General features: G+C 40.6%; 1 non-coding gene across 1 annotated transcript; it reads left to right on the top strand.

Moving 5' to 3' along the window:
- The first annotated feature begins 7233 nt into the window (after positions 1-7233).
- On the top strand, positions 7234-7340 carry LOC121135734. The gene has a single exon (XR_005872844.1). It is a non-coding gene; the product is annotated as a U6 spliceosomal RNA (small nuclear RNA).
- Positions 7341-26915: the final 19575 nt, after the last annotated feature.

The raw sequence follows: 26915 nt of genomic DNA, 5'->3' as shown, positions 1-26915 counted from the left end.
CAGTATTTTATTGAATCAATGTTCATAAGGGAGATTGGTCTGTAATTCTCTATCTTGGTTGTGTCTTTGTGTGGTTTGTGTACTAATGTAATTGTAGCCTTGTAAAAAGAGTTTGGCAGTGATCCTTCTGTTTCTATTGTATGGAACAATTTGAAGAGTATTGGTATTAGCTCTTCCTTGAATTTTTGGTAGAATTCTGTACTGAAGCCATCTGGCCCCGGACTTTTTTTGGTTGGAAGATTTTTTATGTCTGCTTCTATTTCTTTAGGGGTTATAGATCTGTTAATATCTATAGGGGTTATAAATCTTCTTGATTTAATTTTGGTAAGTGATATCTATCCAGAAAATCATCCATTTCCTTTAGATTTTCCAGTTTAGTGGAGTACAGATTTTCCAAGTATGATCTGATGGTTCTTTAGGTTTCCCCAGTGTCTGTTGTTATGTCCCCTTTTTTATTTCTGATTTTGTTAATTATCATGTTCTCTCTCTGTCTTTTGGTTAGGTTTCATAAATGTTTGTCTATCTTGTTGATTTTCTCAAAGAACCAACTCTTTGTTTCATTGATTCTTTGTATTGTTTTCTTTGTTTCTACTTTATTGATTTCAGCTCTCAATTTGATTATTTCCTGGGTGAGTTTGCTTCTTTTTGTTCCAAAGCTTTCAGGTGTTCTGTTAATTCTCTAGTGTGGCAATTCTCCAGTTTCTTCATGTGGGCACTTAGTGCTATGAATTTTCCTCTTAGAACTGCTTTCAAAGTATCCCAAAGGTTTGGGTATGTTGTTCCTTCATTTTCATTGAATTCTAGGAAGGAAGTAGTTTATTTCTTTCTTTACCAGGGGTGATACAATTGAGCATTGTTTAATTTCCATGAGTTTTTGAGGTTTCTACAATTTGTGTTGACTTTGAATTCTAATTTTAAGCTGTGGTGGTCTGAAAGGATACAGGGGTTTATTCCAATTTTTTTTTGTATCTGTTGAGGTTTGCTTTACTGCCAAGTATGTGGTTAATTTTAGAGAAGGTTCTGTGTGGTGCTAAGAAGAAGGTATATTCTTTTTTTGTTTGGGTGGAATGTTCTATAGATGTCTGTTAAAACCAATTGGGTGATAACTTCTGTTAGTTTCATTGCTTCTTTGTTAAGTTTCTGTCTGGTGGACCTGTCCAGTCGTGAGAGTGGGGTGTTGAAGTCTCCCACTATAAGTGTGTGGGATTTAATGTGTGATTTGAGTTGTAGTAATGTTTCTTTTATGAACGTGAGTGCCTTTATATTTGGGGCATATATGTTCAGAATTGAGACTTCTTCCTGATGGATTTTTCCTATGATGAATATGAAATGTCCTTCTTCATATCTTATGATTAATTTTAGTTGGAAGCCTATTTTGTTACATATTAGGATAGCTACACCCACTTGCTTCTTATGTTCATTTGCTTGGAACGTCTTTTCCCAACCCTTAACCTTGAGGTAGCGTCTGTCTTTGAAATTGAGGTGTGTTTCTTGTATGCAGCAGAAGGATGTATTCTGTCTTTGTATCCATTCTGTTAGCCTGTGTCTTTTTGTAGGTGAGTTAAGACCATTGATATTCAGGGATATTGATTACCATTGATTGTTGATTCTTGTTTGCTTTGGATCTGTCTGTGGTGGTGGTTTTGTGTGTGAGTTTTTCTCCTATTTCTGATTTCTGGTAAAGTTAGATTATCTATTGGCCATGTTATTTTTGAGTGTCGTTAACTTCCTTGGGTTGGGGTTTTCCTTCTAGAACTTTCTGTAGGGCTGGATTTGTGGATACATATTGCATAAATCTGGTTTTGTCATGGAATATCTTCTTTTCTCCATCTATAGTTATTGAGAGTTTTGCTGGGACTAGTAATCTGGGCTGGAATCTGTGGTCTCTTAGTGTTTGTAGAACATCTATCCAGGACCTTCTGGCTTTCATAGTTTCCATGGAAAAGTCAGGTGTAATTTCGATAGGTTTGCCATTATATGTTACTTGACCTTTTTCCTTTGCTGCTTTTAATATTCGTTCTTTATTCTGTATGCTTGATGTTTTGATTATTATGTGGTGAGGGGACTTTTTTTTGGTTCAGTCTATTTGGTGTTTGGTAAGCTTCTTGTAGTTTCATAGGAATCTCTTTCTTCAGGTTGGGAAAGTTTTCTTCAATGATTTTGTTGAATATGTTTTTTGCACCATTGAGCTGGGCTTCTTCACCTTCTATACTTATTATTCTTAGGTTTGGTCTTTTCATGGTGTCCCACATTTTCTGGATATTTTGTGTTAAGGATTTGTTGGACTTAAGACTTTCTTTTGTTAATGAATCTATTTCCTCTAGTTTATCTTCAGTGCAGTGTCTTCCATCTCTTGTATTCTGTTAATTATGCTTGCATCTGTAGTTCTTGATTGTTTATTCAGCCTTTCGATTTCCAGCATTACCTCAGTTTACGTTTTTCTTATTGTCTCCATTTCGGCTTTCAGGTCTTGAATTGTTTCTTCATCTGATTGATTTTTTTTTTCTTGGCTTTCCTTGCTTTAAGAGATTTGCTGATTTCTTGCATTTTTTGGTTTGTGTTTTCTTCCATTTCTTTAAGGGATTTTCTCATATCCTCTTTGAGGGCCTCTATCACTTTCAGGAGGTTGTTTTGCAGGTCATTCTTTTCTGTTTCAGCTGTGTTGGTTTGTTCAGGTCTTGCTGGTGTAGAGTTTCTAGACTCTGGTGGTGTCATATTGGTTCCTCTGTTATTGGCTGTGTTTTTATATTCCTTCTTCCCATTCTTTCTTTCAGTGGGAGCTCATGGGACCTCTTCCTCTCCTTAAGCACCAGGCAAAGACTGGAGGGGACTGAAGACTTAAGTACAGGGCAAGAAACAGAAGGCACTGAAGACTGAGGTGTGGGCAGACTCAGGGTGATCCTTCTGGGACAGGCAGGTCCTCTCTAGGTGCAGAAAACCCCCAGGAAGACAGAAGCAGGGGGATGTTGGGAGTTGGGGATCAGAGTAGGGCCCCCACTCACCTTAAGCACAGGGCAAGGACCGGAAGGCACTGAAGACTCTGGACATAGTGTTTTATCATAGCAACAGAACACAAACTAGAACATCTTAAACTATCCCTATCATCTTATATGATAATTTACTCAAATACCACATGTATATATTCATTCTGAAATGTTTTCATTCCAATCATTTCAATTTCTTCAAACTTGCTTCCGTGACCCTTGTCCCTAACTATGAAAATAGCACCATCTAGTCACTTGATCCAAACATACGTTTTTTAGTTTAATTTTTTGACTGGAAACAATCATACAATATATTCTAATTATGGTTTTCCCTCCCCCATGTCCCTTCCACCCCTGCTGCAATACAACTCCATGTCATCTTTCTCTCTCTTTTGAGGAAACAGTCAAATAAAAAGAAAGCAACCCAGAATAAAAAAGCAGCAACCTCCCCCAAACACACATACACACACACACACACACACACACACACAACCATCCAGCCAAACAAACACAAAATCAGAAAACATACAAATAAAAGACCTGTGAGAAAAATAAATGCCCAAACAAAGCAACATGAGTTAAAAAGATTACAAAAACTACACAAACACCAAATTAGCTTTGTGTTGTCATATTCTGTTGGATATGGGGCCTACCCTTAAATGTGGTTTATATACCCAGCTAGACTTCATTGGAGAAAGCTAAGTAATTGTCATTTGGTGATAGCTTCTTGGCTAGGGATGGGAGATTATGTCTACTTGCCCCTCCCAGTGCTAAGATTCCATCTGATTTGAACCAGTGTAGGCCCTATGCATGCTGCTGCAGCCTCTGTGGGTTCATATGTGCATCAGTCCTGTTGTATCTGGAAGACATTATTTCCTTGATATCTTCCAACCCCTTTGACTCTCTAAATATTGTTGCCTCCATTCTGCAAGCTTGATAAACCCTGAGTGTGTGTGTTGGGGGGAGGGGTTGATGGGGACATCCCATTTAGCAGTGAGTGTTCCAAGGTCTCTTATTCTCTGCACATTGTCCAGTTGAGAGTCTCTGCATTAATTCTCATCTACTACAAGGGGAAGCTTCTCTGATGATGGCTGAGTGAGACACTGATCTACGGGTAAAGAAGAATGTTGCTAGGAGTCATTTTATTGTTGGGTTTCTTTAGCAGAACAATAATAGTATTTGTTTTTTTTCCTAGATCCTTGGCATATCATCTCAGGTTCTTGGCCGCTTGGACAGTGTCAGATATTGGTTCCTTTTTGTAGAGTCAGCCTCGAAACCAATCAGATAGTGGTTGGTTACTCACACATATTCATGCCACTATTACACCAGAGCATCATGCAGGCAGGTCACTATTGTAGATCACAGGCTATGTAGCGGCTGATCCTTATCTTTCTTCTCTGGTAGCATTCAGGGTGCCATAAGCTCTAGTCAGTAGGAACGAAGGCTCTGAGTAGGCACTAGTTCTCCTTCTCTGTGTATAATGATTTAATAAAGATTGTCTTCAACAATAGGGTGTACCAGGCTTTTTCTTTGGGGCCAGCAACCAACTCCCGGATCATGACATGAAAGCTTCTTATTAGTTATGAATGCTTGACCTAGCTTAGGCTTGTTTCTGGTTAGTTCTTTTAACTTAAATAAACCTGTTCCTCTTTAATCTATCTTTTGCCTCTGGGATTTTTACCTTTCTTTCTGTATGTCTTACTTTCACTGTTTCTTGTGTCTGCCTATCTGTTTGTTTGTCTGTCTAGCTGGTTGTCTGGCTTCTGGCCCCTCATCTCTCCTCTTCCTTCCCTTGTTCCTCTCCTGAGCCTTGCTTCCTCCCCTTATTTACTCTCTCTGCTTCTCAGTCCCACCTGTCCATCCCCTGCTTAGCTATTGGCCATTCAGCTTTTTATTAGACCAATCAGGTGCCTTGGGCTGGCAAGGTGAAACAAATGCAACACATCTTTATATAATTAATCCCAAATCCTTTCATTGTTAAACAAATGAAGAATAAACAAATGTAGCACACCTTTACACAGTTAAAGTAATAGTCAACAGCATAAACAAATGTAACATAGTTTTACATAGTTAAAGTAATTTCCACAACAATAGGGCCTTACCATCAGTTTGTGGAGAACAATCAATAGCCTTGGTAATAGTTGTTTGGGGGTTCCCCTGGAGCCCATTCAATGGACAAACTGCTCTGATTGTGATTTCTATGTTTTCCTCATTACAGTCTGCATCAATAAGCTTTTCATCACTTTATAATGAAATACAAGAAGCAGGCCACTTTATAAGGAACACAGAAATGATATGATCCAAAGTTTTGGATACTGGAAGTTCAACCAGTGTGGTGCAGTGTTACTGATTTTTTAAAAACCATCTTAAATGTCCCTCAAGAGATACATGGCAGTCAAGAGGTGGGGCCTAGTAGTAAGAATTTAAGTTATGATCTCCTTTCCTGGAGGTTTCATTCACGGATTCTTCAAATGATTGGCCCCTTGTCATATAATAAGTTTCAGCCTAGTTGTTACCTCTATGATCATCTTTCCAATGTCAGCCCTGTGTCTTGTAGCCCTCCTGCTTCCGACCTCCTTCATGACACCTACCATAACATCGAATTTTGTAATTGTTTATATACTTATTTTTTGGGTACAAATCCTCCATTATGTTAGTTGTAGGATAGCAGGGCTCTTTCTGTCTTCCTTGGGTTGCTAACATAGTGCCCGAGACAGAGTAGTTAGGTCCTCACTGCTCTGTACTGGATCTGAAGATACTGTTTGGAGCTTTCAATCTAGACCAGTAATGGGGATGCTGGAGGATTTTGGAGGGAGGGTCTTGGGCCTCAGTGATGGTTAGTCACGACTAAGTTGATTGATGTGTAAAATGCACAAAAGATAGTAAAACAAACCTCTGAGTGACTTTGTGAGGACATTTCCAGAGGTGATCAGATCGTAAGGCTTTGTCAGGGTGGGCATGTATTCTTAGATAAACCACTTTCTCCTGGGCTTGCTTCATCATCCTACAGAGCTGAGAAAAATCACAAGGAGGAAATGAGTTATTAAGGTGGGGGATAGCCTGCACTTTTCAATCTTGTAACCTTCCTATCATCATAATTTGGGAAGAGGTCATATTAAGTCCACTGAAGCTACGGATGTCTTCAGAATGCAACACTGAGGAGACAGCACGTCTCTCACAGGAGTCATCTGGCATCCCCACTGTGTGTGCAGGTGACTTTCTCTTCCACTGAAGTAAATTGCCAAGATGACCCTTGTGATCTCCCAGGACTGGAAGGAGCCCCAAAGATTAGACCTGGCTACATCATCCCAGGTTTGGGATCCAAATGCTCATCTCTGTTAAGTATTCCTTTTAAATCACCACTAACCACAAAGCATATAAAACCGATGGAAAATTTCAGTGACCAGGGACAGGAAAACTTCAGAAGGATATAAAAGAATATTATAACTCGCAGAAATAGAAGGTGCATCTTCAGGAGTCTCTTTAATTTTTTCATTCCATAAAAATTTTTATTATGAAAATGTGGCAAATAAAAGAGAAAAAGCACATACCAAAATTAACCAAGCCCAATGACTATGTAGGTCAGTGTACTCCCATATAGTTATGAATTGAGGCTGTGGTACTTCACATAAGATTTTATGCTTTTAACTATTGAATTTATTTTTTGCACACTTATCCACCAGCAAAAAATGAAAAAATGTCAATGACAGAGTTCTAACTAGAACACAATTAGGGTTCTATCCTCCTTCATAACGTGTCTATCACCTGCATTCAGTCCTTCTCATCTCCTAATATTTAGCCATTTTGTCCTATTTTCTTCACTTTATTCTGTACTCATATGTACATTTGTTTACACCTGTCATTGCCTAGACACTGGATAAGAGAGAGAAGACACATGCTTTCCTTTCTGGCAGTGTGTGATCTCATTTAATGTATATTTTCTTGCAAATTTTGTGATTACATTTTTCTTTAAAGATGAACAGTATTTCATACCAAAATTTCATGATCCATTCATCTGTTGTTGGACAACGGGTTTGCTCCCAATGCTTTGTTATAGTGAATAAAGCTGAAATAAATATATGAATTCAAATATCCCTCTGGTAGATTCCAGAGTTGTCTGGGTATAAATATGTGCAGAAGTCATACGATAGCTCTATTTTTAATTGTTTTTGAGAAAATGTCAAGCTAATTTCCACAATGACTGTATTAATTTAGACCCTCACCAGCAGTGAATAAGGGTTTTTGTCTTGTGTTCGGTTCGGCAGCACATATACTAAAATTGGAACAATACAGAGAAAATTATCATGGCCTCTGCGCAAGGATGACCCACAAATTTGTGAAGTGTTCCAGATTTTTAAGAAAGGCCACCGCCTGCACCCACCATAACCACAAAACCTATTAGAACTGGACCAATCAAACCTCAGACCATCAAAACTGAAGAAACAAAATCTTAAAAGCATTGGTTTATTGCAGGGCAATTAGGGTGGGGCGAACAGGGAAAATGAAGTTTAACCAATGGCAGCAACCAGGGGGTAAAATGGCCTGTGACATTATCCTGTGTAGTGCTCGAAGATGCACAAGGGGCATAAAGCTACACCAGTTAGAATGGGGCTTTACAGGCTTGCACCTACTATGTAACATTTGCTTGGTTGACATGCATCTTCAGTCAGTTTATATATAAGTATGTGCACACATTCTGTAAGTGCATACGGTTTAGACCTAAGGAGCTTTATGATTAAATGAAACACCTGAAATAGGAACATGATACCACAGAGTGGTTCGGTTGGGCACTGGGTGGTCCCATTGATGTATCAGCTGTGTTATTTTTTCTTTTTCTCCCTTGTGTTCTTTGGATGTGTCTATGGCGTTTCTAGGCTTGAAAGTAAAATGACGCTAACTGGTGCAGGGTAGAAGAGCCTATTTTTTTTGGGGGGGGGGGGGAGAAGGGAATATTGTACACGGATTTTAATTATTGTAAGAGCTGCGTGAAGGGAAATTGTCATGTTTTGGCTGCTACGGGCCCAGTTTCTTTTTTTTTTTTAAATTTTATTTTCCAGTTTAAATTTAGATAAGAAACAAGGTTGCTTCACAAGTCAGTTCCAGGTCCCTCTCCCATTCCCTCCCTTCCTCCCGTGCCCTCCCCCCCCCCGTTATCCCCTCATTTTTATTACAGCAGCTTGCTATTTTTGTAACATGATGATTCCGTTCAACACAACAAAGTACGGTAGTAACTGATCTCCCCCCTCTTCCTGGATGAGTGAGCAGGTGATTAAATAGTGATGTCAGCATTCTTGAATATATTCAAACGAGCAACATTTGGCTTCTGCTTCTGTTTAAAACGATGGTGTGTTTTGACCGTGGTCTGAAGCTTTGAAGTGCTACTTGGCATCTCCTTCCTTCCTTGGAGGCCTCACCATTCAAACATAACAGATTTGATGACGTGTTGGTAAGGCGAGGTCTTGCTTGTCTCTGCTAGGTCGTCTTCATATGAATCCAGTGGTTATAGGGTTTTGTTTTAGGGGCATTCTTTCATTTTTTTAAATAATGGTTTTTAGCTGACGTTCAAGGAGAGAATGAATCCTTAGAAGTAAACCACTAGTGAAAGGAAATCCTATCTAACAGTGTGTTTCACACCATCCTTTGGGTCCTCTGCTGGAAGAGTAGAATGAGTCTCAAATAATGCCTTTCAGATTGTATCCTCTAGTACTATAGGTGTGCGATGGCACCGTATCATACCTCTGTGAGTGTAAAATAGCTTGTACTTGCTTTATGATACATAGTAGTGACCGTGCTTAATTAGAGCTGTTTTTTTTTCATGATGTTGCTCAGAATGTTTTCTTTCCAGAAGATGATTGAGACACTAACAAACAAACAAAAACAATCAAACAAATAAACAAATGGTGCCAGGTACCACAAGACTAACAGAACTGTGCTGTTTTCTGGGATTTTGTCTTTTACCTTTTTTTTTTTAATGGAGTGTGCTGGATGGCTCTACAATTTTGTTCAAATGACTGCAGAACCTGGAAAAGATGTTGTTGCTATTGACACATAACATACTGCTATTATTAGTCTTTTATATAAATATAAATATACATACATATATGTATATAATTTGCGTTTTTGGAAACTTTAGCTGTGCTGTCAACTTTGGGAAAAAGTATCCCAGTTTACTGTGCTGAGTTGGCATTGTGTAGAAATTAACAGCCATATTGGTCTAGAAATGATTACAAAAACTAATAAAGTATTCTCTAAATTAAAATAAAAAGGGTTCCGGTCTCTCCATATCTCCACCTTTGTTGTCAAATTTATTGATGCTAGCCATTCTGCTTGAGGTATGGTGATATCTCAAAGTAGTTTTCATTTACTCTGATGGCTAGGGATGTTAAATTCTTTAAAAATAGTTACTGGGTATTTGTGTTTTTCTTTCCTTTCCAAACACTGTCTATTCAGCTCATTTACCCATGTGCTGATTGACTTTTTTTCCCCTTGGTATTTAATTTCTGCAATTCTTTGTAACTTCTGCATATTAGTCTCTAATCTGAAGTGTATCTGGTAAAGGTTTTCTCCCATTCTGTAGGCTGTGCGCTCTGCTGATTGTTTCCTTTGCTCTACAGAACTTTTTATTTTCATATAGTCTCTTCTTGGGTTTATTTCCTGTGCTAGTGGTGTTTTATTCAAAAAGTTCTTGCTTACCCCAGCATCTTGAAGGGTGTCCCCTAGGTTTTCTTGTAGAGGCTTTAGGGCTTCAGTGTTTCCAGTTTTTTTTTTGTTTTCTTTTTGTTTTCTTTTTTTTTTTTTTTTTGATACAGGGTTTCTCTGTGGCTTTGGAGGCTTTCCTAGAACTAGCTCTTGTAGACCAGACTGGTCTCGAACTCACAGAGATCTGCCTGCCTCTGCCTCCTGAGTGCTGGGATTAAAGGTATGCTCCACCACCGCCTGATCAGTGTTTCAGGTTTTTTTTTTTAATTTATTTTTATTTTTTTAGTGTTTCAGGTTTTAAATTAAGGTCTTTGATCCATTTTGAATTGATATTTGTATTAGTTGAAATGTGTTAATCTAACTTCATTCTTCTGCAGATACAGATCCAGCTTGGCCAGCACCATTTGTTGAACAGGGGGATCTTTTTTATCCAATGTATGTTTTTACCTCTTTAGTCAAAAATTGGCTGGGCATACTCTGTTGCTATCTTTCTGGGTCTTCATTCTATTGCATTGATCTTCCTTTCTATTTTTATGCCAGTCCCAGGCTGTCTTTATCACTATTGCTCTATAGCAGTAGCTCTCAGCCTTCCAAATGCTGCAAACCTTTAATAAAGCTTCTTATATTGTGGGGACCCCCAGCCATAAAGTTATTTTTGTTGTTACTTCATAACTGCCATGTTGCTACTGTCATGAATTGTAATGTAAATATCTGTGCTTTCTGATGGTCCAGGTGACCCCTGTAAAAGGGTCATGACCCACAGGTTGAGAACCACCGTTCTATAATATAATTTGAGGTTGGGTACTATGGTGCCTCCAACAATTTTAATTCCTTAGGATTTGTTTGAATATTCATGATCGTTTATGGTTCCACATGAATTGTCATACTGTTTTTTTCCAAACCTGTGAAATATGATACCACAATTTTATTATGTGTTATATTAAATCTGTGAATGTTGATAGTATAGCCATTTTCAGATTATTAATTATGCAAATCAGTGACATGGACTGTCTTACCATTGCTCAGTATCTTCTGTGATTATTTCTTTTTTCAGCATCTTGAAGTTTTTATTATAGAAGTCTTTAACTTCTTTGATTATATATAATTCCTAAATATTTAAAAAATTGGAGTTATTTTTAAAGACATATTTCCTTTATGTTCTTTCTCTGAGAGTAGACTTTTGGTATAAATGGAGAAAAAATTTTTAACATTGATTTTTGTAACCTGCAATTTTACAGTATATGTTTTTTAGGTGCAAGAATTTTCTAGTAGAATCAATAGACCTTTTTAGTATAGAACTGTATCATCTGCAAATAGGGACAGTTTGACTTTTCCCCCTTCCAGTTGTTATCTCTTTTATGTCTTATCTCCAGTATTTGGCACATAGAAGCTTACTGGTGAAAATTTTCTTTTATTAATATTTACTGTCCTCTTTCATTTCTTCTCGTTAGTTTTGGGTTGAAATTTACTTTGTCTGGAATAAGGGTAGCAGCTACTCCTGCTTGTTTATGTTTTCTGCTTGGTAGTTTCTTTCCCATCCTTTGATCTTAAGTTTTAGTATCTTTGCTGACTAAGTGTGTTTCTTGGAAACAGCATATAGTTAGTTCCTGTTTTTAATCCAGTCCATTAGTCTGTATGCTTTTAGTGATGAGTTGAGGGAAGCCATTTGCATTTTAGGTTAATATAGAAAAGGGTTTGCTATTTCTTATGTATTTGTTAGGCAACCTTCTATTTTACCGGACTGCTGATATTTCTTTTTCTACTCCTGAATTAACTTTGAGGGTTGACTGAGTCTCTGTACTGAACAATGTCTTTCTTTTCCACATTCACTTTGCTTATCTACAGTTAGGCTATCTTTCATCATTATTCCTTTAACTTATGCCACTGAGAATTTTCTGCTGTGCTGGGCTGGTTGTCATAAATTGCCTTAATTTGTGTTTATCTGGAAATTCTCTGTCAGTTCTGAAAGATACCTTTGCAGAGTATAGCATTCTTTGTTCATGGTACTTTCTGGGCTTGAAACATTCCTCTCATGCCGTTCTGGATTTTATAGTTGCAGATGAAAAGTCTGCGGTAATCCTGATATTTCCATCTTTATACGTAAACTGATATTTTTCTCGTGCTGCTTTTAGGATTATATCTTTGCTTTGTATTTTTAACATCCCAAATATAATGTGCCATGGAGAGTTTCTTCTCTTGTCATGTTCATTTGAGGTTTATTTACATCTTGTGGTTGGCTACCTAAGTCTTTGGTAAACTGGGTAATTTTCTGCTGTAATTTCATTAAATAGTCTGTCTAGTCCATTCAGTTTTATCTCTGTTCCTTCTTCTATTTCATGAATTCTCAGATTTGGTTTCTTAAATGTATCCCAGACTTCTTGGAAATATAATTCATATTCCTTAATTTCCCCCCTTATATGTGTCTGTTTGTATTGTTGTCCTGACTCGGTCGTCCATCCCTGAAATTCTGTTTTTGGCACAAACTTTTCTGTTAGTAATGACATCTGCTGTTGTTTTTATTTGATTGACCATTTGTTTCATTTCAAGTGTTTCTGTTTGATTGGTTTTCAACATTTCAATAGTCTTGCTAAATTTTCCCTCCATATTTTAAACTTTTGGCTCTAGTTTACTAACTGTTACATTAACTTTGGAGACTGCCTTGTCAAGTTGTTGGGTAAACTTCCATAATTCATGCATTTGATCTGTTGGTTTGACTCTTCTATAGGCTCATTAATTCTCCTGAATGTCAAGATGACTAATTCATTCTCAGGGATTTCAGGTGTAGCTGCAATTTTGGATTTCTTTTTTAAGGGAGTTGGCTGGTTGGTGACAGATCATGGTGGGTGGCTGTGTCCTATTCTTTTGTGTTGTTTTGTCATGTTTCATGTACCCATTGACACACATTTGATTTGATTCTCTTTTCTTCTGAGTCGATTGCAGTTCTGTTTTCTGTGAATCTTCCTGGAGGAACATCTGCATGAGGTTCAGCTATGAGGACTGGTGAAACTTAGTGCAGTAGTGACTGTCTTGGCTATGTGGCACCAGGACCAAATGTGGGGCTACACTCTAAGCACCCAGGTGACTAGGCACCTTGGTCACCTTTTGGTGTCTATGGTCTTGCTTGATGTAGAATAGCAAACTTCAGACCCAGTGAAGTCTGTCTACTATCTAGGAACTATTGTTAGAACCAAAGGCCCCAAGAAATCTGTAGAACCATGGCAGTATAGACTACAGATCCTGCAGTGACCAATGGAACTTCAGAGATCAGAGGTCCATACCTTAAATGGTCCCAAAGATAACAGAAACAGAGCTCCAATTTCTTAGCAAACCCTGGGCACACTGGCGCCAAAGTGTGGGCTCTGCACTGACCTCCTAGGGTGCTTTCTGGTCCTGTGGATGCTGGAGGTCTGGTTACCCAGTGCTCACTGGTCCTATAGAAACAGAAGGCCCAAGAATTAGTTTTTTCTGGTGTTGGTTGCCTGCCTGTTTGCCCAGGGCTTTCTGGTGTTGGTTGCCCACCTTCTTGCCCAGGGCTCTTTGGTCCTGCAGAAGTCTGAAGACCAAGCACTGGCGCTTTGGTCTCTCAGAAGCCAACTTGATGGAACTGTCTTGTCCTGCAGAGCTGGAGGCCTAAGCACCTGATGCTTTCTGGTTCTGAAGAGGCCCAGAAGCTCTAACAGGGGATTGGAATCAAGGAGAAGAAGATTTGGAGTGTGAAGTGTTTTTACATGAGAACTTAGTTTTAGATATTCTTACTTCTGCTGGAGCTTAGGTTACAGCAAGGCATTGATGCCATCTAGAAAAGCTATATAAGAGCTGAACTTGCCTTTGGTGTTTTGAAGCATTATTTAGAATAAGAAGAGATTGGAGAGTGTATGGGAGAGATGCACTTGCCAAAAAGCAAGCAAAGCAAAACAAAACTGGGTTCAAATATCAGCTATATAAATCTTTACAGGGAGTGCTGATCTAGGGTTAAAGATGAGGTTGTAATTATTTTATGAAAGACCATATTCTTGAGATGGGCATGGTGACACACACCTTTAATCTCAGCATTGGGGAGGTAGAGGCAGGTGGATCGCTGTAATTTTGGAGGTCAGCCTGGTCTACACAGCAAGTTCCAGGTCAGCAGAGTTACATGGTAAGACTTTGTTTCAAAAAACAGCCAACCATGATAACTGATTTTCATTTTTTTGTTAAGATGGAGGGAGAAGGAGAGAGAGAGAGGGAAAGGGAGAAGAAGAGGGAGAGAAGAAGAGCGAGAGAAGGAGAGAGGAAGTCCATGGAGTTGGATGGGTAGGAAGGTGGGAAGTATCTGGGAAGAACTGGGGAGGGAAAATATGATCAGAATACATTGTATGAAAGTCAAACACACCAACAAGCAAAAACAAATGACAACCACTATTGCCAACAAGAAGAGTTTATTGTTTTGGATCTGCCATCTCCCCACTGGAGAAATCATCATTCCTCAGATTCCTTGCATGTGTTCAAGGACTTCTTGTAGTATTTACATTTCCCCCTAAGCTCTTCATGATGGTCTGGCGATGCCTCCTCTTCTGGTTTCTTGGGCTTTACAAGTCCTATTTGAAGTGTAAGTCAATATAGCTTTAGTTCAAGCTGAGCCCCCTCACAAAAGTTTGTTTTCCCATTCTATCCTAAGAGTACTTGACAGCTTCACTGAGCAAAGAGTAGCAAGCAGTTGTCCAGTGGGAAGGCGGCAGCTGCTCCCCTAGCCAGAGCTTGTGTGCTCACAGGCTGCCTTTGAGCTGGTGGGAGGGGTGAGCCACAGCCCTGGCCTGTTATAGAGAGGTAGAAGGGGATTGGAGGAAGGAATTTACAACTTTTACATAAAATCTGATGGATTCCCAGATTCTTAGTCCAGTCCCCTTCTCTGGATGGTCAGTGCTCACTACGCTGGATCTCATAGTCTGTCCTCTCTGCTTCTACCAGAGGTGCACTGAGGGAAGTAGCAGCAGGACTTGCTGTGTTTCAGTGGTATTCACTAGTTCAGGAAAAAGCAAGGTATTACCCTGCCTACTCTTCTTTCATCCCCTCTCCCCCATCTCTTTGTCTCTGTCTGTCTTTGTTTTCCTGTCTGTCTCTCTCTTACACACAGATAGAGACAGGCAGACAGAAAGACACACACACACACACACACACACACACACACACACAGAGGGGAGGAAGAGAGAGAGAGGGAGAGGGAGAGGGAGAGAGAGAGAGAGAGAGAGAGAGAGAGAGAGAGAGAGAGAGAGAGAGAGAGAGAGAGAGAGAGAGAGAGAGAGAGAGAGAGAGAGAGAAACAGGAATAGTGAACCCAAAATGAATCCTGTAGACTAAACTGACTGGGCTCCTTGAAAACCTGGGGGAGTGAGAAGACAGGAAGCTCTTTGAACCTGGTCCCATTATAACAGAAGGTTTTACACTCAAGTTTTCCAAAGGTGGCTGGTCACATAACTCTTTAGGATTAAGGATCTTACATACTTACTACCCGACTTTTACTTTTTTTCATGGGCTTGCTCTTTCTCCCTTTCCCTATAAACAATATAAGACTTTAAATGGTTGGGTCACTCTCAAGATGTGTCTGGAGGGCCTAAGGCTTGGCCAGATAAGAGCCTATCAGAACCTTCGGCTGTTCAGTAGATGTTAGAGGTGGAAAGAAATCCACCTCTCGCCTTTGCATGTTACGGAAGTCCATCCTTACAGTTACTGCCCAAAGCTAACTATTCAGGATGTGAGAAGAGAAGAGACAGTGCTGTTGGTGCACTGGAAGGAAGCTGCAGGGAATGCTGTCATTCTCATTTGCCAATTTTCGGGGTCTGTCCTTGGGACGTAGGGTGGAGGAGCCCAGCCTTGAGAAGAAAGACCTCTTGGAGCCGTCTAAAATCCATGTCCAACCGATGGAAGAATCGGAGTGACTATCTAGGCTCTCAGGGCTAAAACCAGAGAAGTTCCAGGGAAAGCAGGACACATTGGTCATTGTAAGAGATTCCTATAGCTTAGAGACCCTCGGGACTCTGAGTCATGCCACATAGTCAAGTGGGAGGCCTTGCCCTCAGGAGCATGGGGGATACTGCTGCAGAGCTTGGAGGATAGTCTTTCAGAGGAATTCATCTCTGCCTCATCACCCAAACAGTTCAATTTGCTCAAGAACTGATTCTCTGAATGCAGTAGGATGCATCTGTTGGCCTTCTTTGCGATCCCCTGTCTGGTTACCATAGCTTCTGTTGATGAGATCTATTGCTTGGGTACTTGGAAACAAGAGTCCTCTAGTTTTCCCTAATTGAATAGACTGTTGCCTGTAGAGTCTTCCTTCTCTATGAGCCAGCTTATTTATGTCTTGCTCTGCTTCAACCTTCAGGCTTTTACAGAGAGGAGTCTCATCTATTCCAGAAGATCTTTTTAATTAATTTTCCTTCCCTTCCCAGAGGAAAAGAGAGTGCTGAGGAAAATTAGCCAGGGGAAGAAGCAACAGGAGAGAAAGGCAAGAGTTTGTGCCGTAAAGAGACTGCAGCAGGCGGGAAGCAGATGTCTGTGGAAGGGATATATATATATTTGAGAAACACAACCCATATCTTATGGCGGTTTTGATGTCTTTTCTTTGCCCTAGTTTTTTTTCCTTTCTTCTTCAACTCTGACACACTTTCCCTCCCATTTTTTTCCATTTGTCACTTGCGAGTATTTTGGTTTGAGTCAAAAGAAACAGACATCTGGTGCAGCCCTCATTGCTGCAATCATACTAGGGTGTTTGTGTTCACACTTTCCAGGGGGTGAGTAGGGTGGGCATCAGGGAACGCATTGAGATGTTCTGTTCTGAGCCTTGGGGGGCAGTGGCAGACCAGGGTGAAAATGGCCTTCTCCAAGTTCAGGGTCAAACCTGGTGAGATCCAGGTAGGTGAACCGTTAGATGGTGTGTGTGTGTGTGTGTGTGTGTGTGTGTGTGTGTGTGTGTGTGTGTGTGTGTGTGTGTGTGCATGTGTGCTTGTTTGTGGTGGGGAGGAGAGCCAGGGGGACAATTCAGATTAGTTCATTTCTGGGATTACACCAGATGGCTACCTTGAAAGGAGGCTGGGCTACTATCATTCAAAAGACTGCTATGACCTATTATGGATAATGATTTGTTTTGGAATTTCTATTGTTTTGAAATTTCACACACTTCACCGGTGAACTCAGACCTGACCTTCCTCTCACACTAGTTCCCTGAATAGCTTGAGAGCCTTAGAACTGTGTTTGTAGCCTTGGCTGCACACTGGAAACATTAACAATACTGTTATTGGCCCTACCCCCACATATTTAGCTTATTTGGTTGGAGATGGGGACTTTTTGTCTAGATTGATTTTGTTCTTTGACGGTTTCATTTATGCATCTCCCTCACCCTCTTATACCTCCCTCTCATTCTTTTCACCTCATGATTTTTCATTTTGTTTTGTGATCCATTCCTGGAACTATGGGGCTTGGTGGAGTTGCTAATAGGGACACGACTGAAAGCAATGATTTCCATTATCGCTAAATGGATCAGTAGTGAATAGTTCACTAAGGATGTGTGGGTCCCCGGATTTTTAAAACCTCCCCTAGAATGCAACAGCAGTTGATAACCATTGCTTAAAGCTACAAAATATGGTGATTGATCAAGCATCCAGCCTCAGCTGATAACATGTGAACCTCAGCTTCCACCAGACTCCAAGATGAGTCAGGACTTGTAGTTTGAGAAAACCCTGTAGGTGATTTTTATGTACAGAAAAGTGCAAGAGGTACTCTCAGAGCCTGTGTCCCCAGGGTCACCAAGCAGCTGAAGCAGCCTATCAGCTTTGAACTTTTTAGATGAATCACGGTTCATAGACAAGTGGCCACAAATCTGTGTTCTTCTATTTATTAGTTGTGAAGTAATTAAGTATGCCTCAGTTTCCTGTTCTGTAGAATAAAGACAATAACAACTTCTTTCTCATGGGATACCTGTGAAGAAGTATCTGGTGCATGGCAAGATAAGTACTGTGTTAGGAGCCATTGTGGCTATGCAGGTGTGCTCATCTTCCCTTTAAGACAAGGATTTTCATTGAACTGATGTTTATTTAGTGGTTATATGGTGGGTATATGAGAAGGATGATCAACTTTAGTTAGGGCATAGTAATATATATATATTTTTGACTTTTGGATAAAATCAGACCCCAAAGAATTTCCAGTATGCATTTTCTGAGACAGGCAGTTACTAAAAATGTAACCTTTTAACCCACTTCCTTCCTGTTAGTTTTAGAGGTCTATTCTGGGGACTGAGTGCTAGGGACATCAGAGACGAATCATCTCCTCTGAGTACTGCAAGTTGTGGTCCTTTAGTGAACCCATCTCCCCTCCTCCACCCCAACACACACCCAGGGCCAGCCAGACTGCTTCTGCGAAGCTGGAGACACACTTCTACTATATGGGAACAGGCCTAGAGCCAGTCCCGGAGTTTCTTGGCCCAATAAAGGAATGCAATCCTCAGCAGTGCATGGCCTCAATGACTCACTGCTCTAAGGAATATAGTTCATGCATCTAAATGAGAGGCTCATATATTTTCAAGACACACTTGCAATGAGTAGAGCAGTGCTGACAGCCAATCCAGAGTGTTAGTGAAAAGTATGACTTCAATTTCAGCCAATCAGCTCATTCCTAGGACAGCAAACTCTACCATAGGTTTCCTGCTACTTGTAACTCACTAGGGGGGCATGGGTCAGGGACACAGATAGAACATAGTGTTTGGAGAAGCATTTCACAGAGTGGGGAGGGAGATTATAGTGAAAAGAGTTCTTTGTTGCATGAGTTGAGGGCCACTGCACATTACATCCTTCTCCTGGAGACCAGGCATTAAATGACCACATTCGAGCCCTAGACTGACCATGCTTTGGAGGAGATTCTGTAGTTTGACTTTCTTCAAGACATCTCTTATGGAGCCATGATGCAAAATATTGAACGTTTGACCAAACTAATGTGTTTGGGAACAAATATTGGGAGCAGCTCAGAGAATTCTAAATTTTGAAGCAATGCTGTCTCTGTTGTTCACATTGTTCAATCTGTTACCCAATCACTTAGTTTAATTCTGGGTCCTGGGACTTCTTTAGTAAGTAATTGTAACTTAGGAAGTTTATCCTCAATCAGGTTCCACGTAAGTGGTCCCTTGGAGGACAAGAAGATGATGCATTTCTGAAGATGTGGAAAGAAACTTTTCAGTTGGCAGGATAGAGGGAGGAAGACCATGGCTGGTATGTGGGAGACAACCAGTGTATTGCAGGTCTTCTGGGCTGTAGGAAAGTGCTACCAGGTATAAGGAGGAGCTGTGAGGGGTTTCAGTTAAGGAGATCACATGATCTGGTTAATTTCAGACAGTATAACTGCCTGCAAAACACAACGTGGTCTATAGAGGATAAGATGACTAGTTTGTTTTTTCAACTAGACACAATCTAGACTCATCCAGGAAGGTAGTTTCAATGAGGAACTGTCTAGATTGGGTCAGCTGTGGACATGCCTGTGAGGGATTTTCTCATTTGGGTTAACTGAAATGGGAAAACCCATTCTGAACTTGAATGGCATCATTTTGTGGGTTGGGTCCTGGGCTGGATGAAAAGGAGAGGGCTAGTAGATCACTCTTTGCATTCATTGGTCCCTGTTTCTGATTATGAATGTGATATGACCTATATCTTCAAGCTCCTGTCACTGTGAATATCATGTTGTGATGGACTGTACCATGAAACTATGAGCTAAAATAAATCAATTTTCCCCTAACTTGTTTTTGTTAGGGTGTTTAATCACAGGGGCAGGAAATGAAATGAGGAGAGAAATAACAGGAATGCAGAAGAGGACAGACAATGTTTTCTAAGGCAGCTACAAAGTGCATATTCTTCTATACTACTCTTGAATCCTTCAGGATTTTATTAAGAGACAAGGTCCAATTGACCTTTGAACCTAGGCAGGCTTTATTTGCTTAGTCAATGGGACACAGAGGGATTTGGCACCATGTGACTTCCAAGGACAGGTCATAAGAGGTGACAGCAGTTTCCGTTTTGCTAGGTGGAATTGTGCTTAGAATTTGGAATGCCATGAAAGTAATCTGATGCTCCCTCTACAATTAGCTGACATGCTGGGAGGAATCCAAATGACACAGAGGTCCCATGCCACCAGTAGCCTAAGTCTTTGAATTTGATCAGTTCATTCAATTTCAAAATGATCAGTTCATTCAATTTCAAAATATGTAGATTATTTTAGCTTCTGGGATCAAGGTGTTCAGACTATGTCCTTTCTAAATTCCAGCCTCACAGAACCATCATCGAGTTAGAGCAGCTGTCCTAAGCTACTAAGTGTTGGGATTGCTTCTTGGGCTACAGTAGTAGGCAGGTCAGAGTAGACAATCAGGAGGTTGTTTCAGTGGTTCAGAGAAAGAGAGAAAAAAAGACAGCTTCAACTTACGATTGTTCATTTCTGCACACATCTGTACTAAGACAACAACCACACCTGATTATTGTTTGTATCATGCAACAAGGGAGTCAAGGGAAGCTATAGGGGTATCTAAACTAGTCAAAGGATGGATGATGTTTAAGCTTGTTTTGGAGGATGCAGAAGTGATGAGGGGTCTTTGTGTTGTTTGGCTTGCAAGATTCATTTGTCTCGTTTTCCCAGGAGGCTGAAGGGCTTGAATGAACTAGTACAAAAAGATCATTTTTTTTAGAGTGTCTGTGGTGAGTGGTGGCTTATCCTAGCACAGAGTATGTGTTTGTGAGTCAGAGTACACATTGCATGGTGTGTTTCAGCTCTAAAATCTGCTCCACAGCTTTGCTGCCAGCTGTTAATTTTAAGGATGAGATTGTGACTATGCTTAAAAAAATACTGTTTATTTTCAAGACATAGGAACACAATAGTAACACTATAGAACAGTGATTTTAAAACATCTTGTTTTATTAGTTTTAAATTTTTTATGCAAAATCAGTAAAGTTTAATTAGTTAAAAACAAGTTTGGGGTGGGGATTAGGATCAGTATCACTTCTAGGAGCCAAGAACTGAGGAGAGGTATACCATATGCTCTCTGTATGCATCCCATTGTGCCTCCAGTACAGAGTCCTCTGTCCAATACCACATTAGCATTGGTAGTTGAGAGATCCCCCAGCATGGAGATCAGAGACACCTGAGGAGCTTTCTGCACTGGGAGCCCAGGAGAAGGGTTTGAAGGAAGGAGGGGTCTTTAGAAGGACCATCTGTGTGGTCAGCATCAGGGACACAAAGGGGACAGGAAAGCCACAGCTATACCTACCAAGGGAGAAGGCTCAGGACACAGACAGGCCAGGCACATTGAAGCAGATCATCTGAAGTTCAGGTTTGAGCAGAACAGGAGGGACTGTTAAACTGGAAACTGGTGCAGACCTCCAGCCCTAGGACTGGTTGTTCTATATAACCAATCTGGACATGGTCCACTGAGTTCCACAACCTTGAGTCTGCCCCATCAGTGCAATACTAGAGAATATGGCTCCTACTTCATGGGGAGACTGGCCAAACTTGAGAAGGGGAACAGGGGCTCCTGGGAGAATTTGTTCACCTGCTACAACTTGACAGTCAGAGCACGTTCAGACTTGTTATGAGTTGGATGGTAGGGAATAAATCCCTGGCTTTCAAAATTCCAGAGTTTCTTGTTCTCATCATGGTAGTCACCAGGACTTACAGAGGTAACACTGAGTGGGGGTAGCTCCAGGGAAGGGCAGCTTGTTATTATTTTCAAATATGTATATTTAATGAAAATAAAATTGTGTTAAAGAATATATTCTGATCATAGTCTCCCCTCCCCCAACTCTTCCCAGAGCCTTTCTACCTCCCTACCCACCAAACTCCATGTCCTTTCTTTCTTTCTCTCTCTCTCTCTCTCTCTCTCTTCTCTTTCTTTCTTTCTTTCTTTCTTTCTTTCTTTCTTTCTTTCTTTCTTTCTTTGTGTTTCTCCTTCTCTTTCCTTCCTTTCTTCCTTCTTTCCCTTCCTTCCTTCCTTTTTTTCTTTCCTCTGTTTTTGAAAACAAACAAGCAAGCAAAACTAAGTAATGGAAATTTAGAGGAAAAACAAGGAAAAAATACAAGAAACACATACACACAGACACACACAGACACACATAGACACACACACACACACACCATAAAAATACAAAATCAGAACCTTAATATACAATCAAAAGACCAATAAGACAAAACAAAAGCCCAAACAAAGCAATATGCGACAAACAAAAGTCTACAAAAATCCCGTTGAGTTTGTTTTGTGTTGGCCGCCAACTGCTAGGCATGGGGTCTTGCTCTTAAATGTGGCTTTTATACCCAGTGAGACTCCAGGGGAGAAAACTAATTTCTCCTGGATGTCAGTTAGCCATAGCTTTTTGGTATGAGATGGGAGCTTGTGTACACTTTTCCCTAGGGCTGGGCCTCTGCCTGGCTTGTGCAGACACTGTGCATGCTGCCTAGTCTCTGCGAGTTCATATGTGCATCAGTCCTATCGTGTCCTTGGTGTAACCCATCTCCTCTGGATCTTATAATCTTTCTACTGCTTCTTTTCCCATATAGCTCCCTGAGCCCCTAGGAGAGACACCTATGTACTTAAAAATTATTTGAGGGCCGGGCGGTGGTGGTGCACGCCTTTAATCCCAGCACTCGGGAGGCAGAGGCAGGCGGATCTCTGTGAGTTCGAGGCCGGGCTGGACCGATAGCCTCCGAAACAATACAGAGAAACCCTGTCTCGTAAAAACCAAAAAACAAAAAAAACAAAAAACAAAAAAACAAAAAACAAAACAAAAAAAATTATTTGAGTCCATAGAGTAGTGTGTGTGTGTGTGTGTGTGTGTGTGTGTGTGTGTGTGTGTGTGTGTGTAGGCATGGGTGTCTTCCTCTATTATTCTTCATCTTATTTCTTAAGACAATGTCTCTCATTGAAGCTGGAGCTTGCTGATTCAGATAGACTGGTTGACCAGCAAGCCCCAGGGATCTTCCTGTCTCTACTTCCTCAGCGCTAGGACTCTAGTAGTATACCACTACAGGGGCTCTTATGCGGATGTCCTCATGCTTGTGTAGTAAATACTTTATTGACTGAGCTATCTTTTTGCAGCTGGCACCAGAGATAGCTTTTTAATGTAAGTGATAGTTATTTTTTCCTATAAAATTAAAATGCATATTTATTATCATACATTTTTAATGTTTACTAATTTATAATGAAGATTTATTTTAAGAGAGAACTATATTTTCAAAATAGCTAGTGAGAAGATGTTGCTGTTTTACATTCTTGCAAATCACTCTTATTTCTGGTTTAAGGAAGTTGATTGTCGTTTACTTCATAGGCTAATTGAAAAATTAAAACATAGAGTATGGCTGTATTCTCCTACCTGCTTCTGAGTTTAAAGTATTATAATCCATGATTTTGAACAGAATATTTGAAAGAAGATCGTCACCCCCCAAATATGCTGATTTTCATGAGAGGTCCCCCACAGGGTCCATTATTCAACTCTTGATCTGCAGTTGGTGATGCTTTTGGGAGAGGTTGGCTGAAGGAATTACATCACTGGGTGTGAGTTTTGAGCCTTTACAGTTTGCCCCAGTTCATTTTCTCTGCTTTGTGTTTGTGATTGGAGGTGTGGCTTCTCAGCTTCCTGCTCTGGCTGCCAGTGTTGTGTCTTCCTTGTCCTTATGGACTCTATGCCTCTGGAATAGTAAGCCAAAATAAATCCTCTCTCCCTTAAGTGGCCAAGGTCGTGATATCTTATCACAGCAATAGAAAAGAAACTAACACATCAAATGAATGTATAGCTGGTAAAGGCAGTGATATTTTAGTGGCCCCTTTCCATAAAGATAATTCTTTTCTGATACTACATCAAGAAATTGACAGACTCATAACATTAACCAACATTTTCTGCTTTGTCAGGCTGCAGTCCGTTTCAGTTTGTGTTTTATTGTTGATATCTTACTTATTCACTTGTATTGATTCTTTAGGTTAGGACGGCAATTAATTGGTTTCATCTTGTCACCTTCATACATATTACATATGTGTCATTTATATTTAGTTGCTTCAAATGGATCTTTTATCCATACATGGTTCTGTATTAGCAGTTACTGGTCATTATAAATATTGGCTCATGGAGTACTCAAGTCTTCTAAATGTCACCACATTTCACCCTATGAATTTCATAAAAATCACACTTGCTATTGTCACCACAGACTGCATTGGGGAGGTTTTTAAGTATTGAGAGGCTGTTAAATCCATAGTGGCAGAGACAGTTTTTCTCAAATAGTGAGTTTTTCTTTTAAGGCTGGACAATGTCATTGGCAACAAATGTTGCTTTTGAGAAAAATGTGTGATAAACACTTGATCCTGAAGTTTGTCAGTTGGTCAAATTTTCATGCAAAAATTATTCCATGACAAAGGCTAATGTAGCACATTATTCACAGGTCTGTATAATACTTGGGGCAGATACACTTATCTGTGCAATGGAAAACATTTTATGGATGTCTCCATTTGTCACATACTATATTAAAACGATGTGTATGTAAGAGCTGAGATTTACTAAAAGTGAATGGCTATTAAATTATTACTTGCTTCTCAAGGACATTTTTAGTATGACTGGTACTTATTTCAATGCACCAGTAGGTGGGCTGCAATGATGCTGTTTTGTCCTGAGTGAAGCGGAGACAGCTGTTTACTTACCATTGTTTTTGTGCCATTAGTGCAAATGTCAACACAGTGAAAAACACAAGTAACCTCTAGTGTTGTAATGAAAGACCAACCTGACACGGAAGTTTTCCTGAACGTGTCTTGACAATCCCTGGAGTCAGTAATATTTACTTCAAAGTAACAAAAGAAAGAGGAAGGCAGGGGCTGGGGGTAGGGTCAGATGACGTTAGAAAGGTTGTAAACTGATAATTGTTGAGGTTGGGTCATGGGTCCATAGGGGTTTGATGCATTATTTGGTCTACCTTGATATGAATTTGAAATTTCATAAGCCTAGAATAGAGAGGACAGACCCCCAGGACTCTAGCTTCAGTGATGGAGTATATGATGGTGCTGTTTATGGGTGGGGAAGACGGAAGAATAGGGAAGGTTTGAATAGTGAGAACACTGTTTTGCAGATTCCAGTGGAACACCCACATTGGCTAAGTGGCGGAGCACAGACTCCTCAGTGGTCACCTGGTATTTCAAAGGATGGCTTGGCTGTTAGGGTGAGAGTGTGTCAATAGGTGAGCCCAGTTAAGAAGCCTTCCTTAGTGTGCTGGCCTTACTGATTGGGCCTTGCCCAGCCCTGCCAGTCTTCATAGGTCTTTCTGTGTTCTTGGTGCTTGGCACTGTTCCCTTGGGATTAAAATCTTTTATCCTCTGGTACTCTGATTATCTCCTGGGATTTAGGGCATTGGAAAGGCCCAGAAGGAGAGGCAGCCTTTGGTGTCTCTGGGAGGCTTTGTGCAGATATTATCCCCACTCCATCTGTTATGATGAGAGCTCAGGGAAGGGGCAGGGATCTCAAGAACACTTTAAGGGATCTGAGAGACACTTTAAGCCTCATTCTGGCTGATGTTTTAGACTCTGCCCGTTACGTCAGTGCACATGTTTTCTAGGGGTGTTCAGAGTTCAGACACTGTCATGTACAAGGCTAACTGGCGGTGAAAAACTGAAACTCTGAGATTCAGGCAACTAGGACTCAAGTCCTTTCCCTTACTGGCTATGTGTACTTGATCCTGTGGCTAAACTCTTGCCCGTTTTAATTTCTCCCTGTCTGAAATAGAGTAAAACCTATCTTCTCCTTTGGTTTGGAGGGAAGGTCTGTGAGGTGAGCATTCACAGGGCTTGCACAGCTAGTACTGTGTGGATGTTGGTTTGCTTTCCCTTTTCTGGTCCTTGCCTCTCTCCCCTGGTGTTAAGCATTAGGATGGAATGAACAGGAGTAATGACTCATTCAACTGAGCAGATGGCTTTATAAGTGGCCATCTTTATTGGCCTTGCATCTTCCTTACCATGCTTTTAGGCAAGACTTTCTCTCCTCAGTGCTAAATTACTTATCAAAAGAAGCCAACCAGCCCCATCTGGAGCCAAGTGAGACCCTTCTGTTGGGAACATTTGGGAGCCTCTCATGTCCTGGATAGCATCAATGCCTTCCAGGGACAGGATGAAGGAGGGAAAGCAGTGCCTGCTGCTGTCTACCTTGCCTAGCATGGCAGAGCTCATATGCTGATTATATGCCCTGAAAGGCCCGGCTCCCTCATCCTTGTGGGGAACTGCCTCATGCTTTCTCTTCTGTTCCAAGTCATTATCTTTTAATCATCGACTTTAGACATTTATGCTAAGGATTACTAGGCTTGTAGGGGACAATACTACTGGCAGAAGTTGCAACAGGGTAGTCTATTGTCCTGGTATCTCAACATTAGCTGGTATGAATTGTGAGGCTTGCCTTATTCAAAGTCTTTTGCTTATTATTGCTCAACTGCAGGTGAATTTTTATTTTATTTTATTTTATTTTCTGAGACAGGGTTTCTAGGCCAGCCTTAGTCATATAACTCACTCTGTAGACCAGGCTGGCCCCTAACTCATGGAGCTCCACCAGCTCTGCCTCCTGAGTGCTGGGATTAAATAAAGGCATGCATCACTACTGACTGGCCAAGATGGATCTTTATAGGCTGTTTTCCAGACCTAAGCACTGTGTTAGCCATGACTGTGGGTGGTATGGTAAGGGTGGACTGACAGAGCTGGCCGACATCAGAGAAGAAATAGTCCTGGTAGCTGTGTTTGGCCTGATCTGGGAGAATGGCAGTGTAAACACGCTTGTAGCCAAATCTGGGGTCACTTTGTTAAGAATATTCCCTAAGTGACAAATACCTTTCATTACCCTGTTCTTTCATTTGGTTTGCCAACTCTTCATGTGTAATCTTCTGCATCTGAATTTCTACTTACTAAGGGTATTCTGACAAATTTGTCCTCATACCAAAAATATAAAACCACATGCCACTTCCCTATCCTTCAAGCATTCTCACCTCAGCAGTGGGCTGTACAGTAAGGGAGGGGATAGAGATGTCAGTGTAATTCAGATGTCTACAGGTAGCACGAGTGACGTGGGGCTGACAGGAGCACTACTATTCTAGAAGGAAGTCAATAGTATAAGGGTGATGATGAATGTTACCCATCGCCCTCCTCAGTTGAGGATGCTGAGATGTTTGTATTCACCTTCAGCAACATCAGGGCACACCCCTCTATGGCTCACTTTATTAC

This window comes from Mesocricetus auratus, unplaced genomic scaffold (genome assembly GCF_017639785.1).
Source record: "Mesocricetus auratus isolate SY011 unplaced genomic scaffold, BCM_Maur_2.0 Super-Scaffold_4256, whole genome shotgun sequence".
Classification (NCBI taxonomy): Eukaryota; Metazoa; Chordata; class Mammalia; order Rodentia; family Cricetidae; genus Mesocricetus; species Mesocricetus auratus.
The sequence above is the reverse complement of the archived record's forward strand: the minus strand, read 5'-3'. Positions and strand labels throughout refer to the sequence as shown.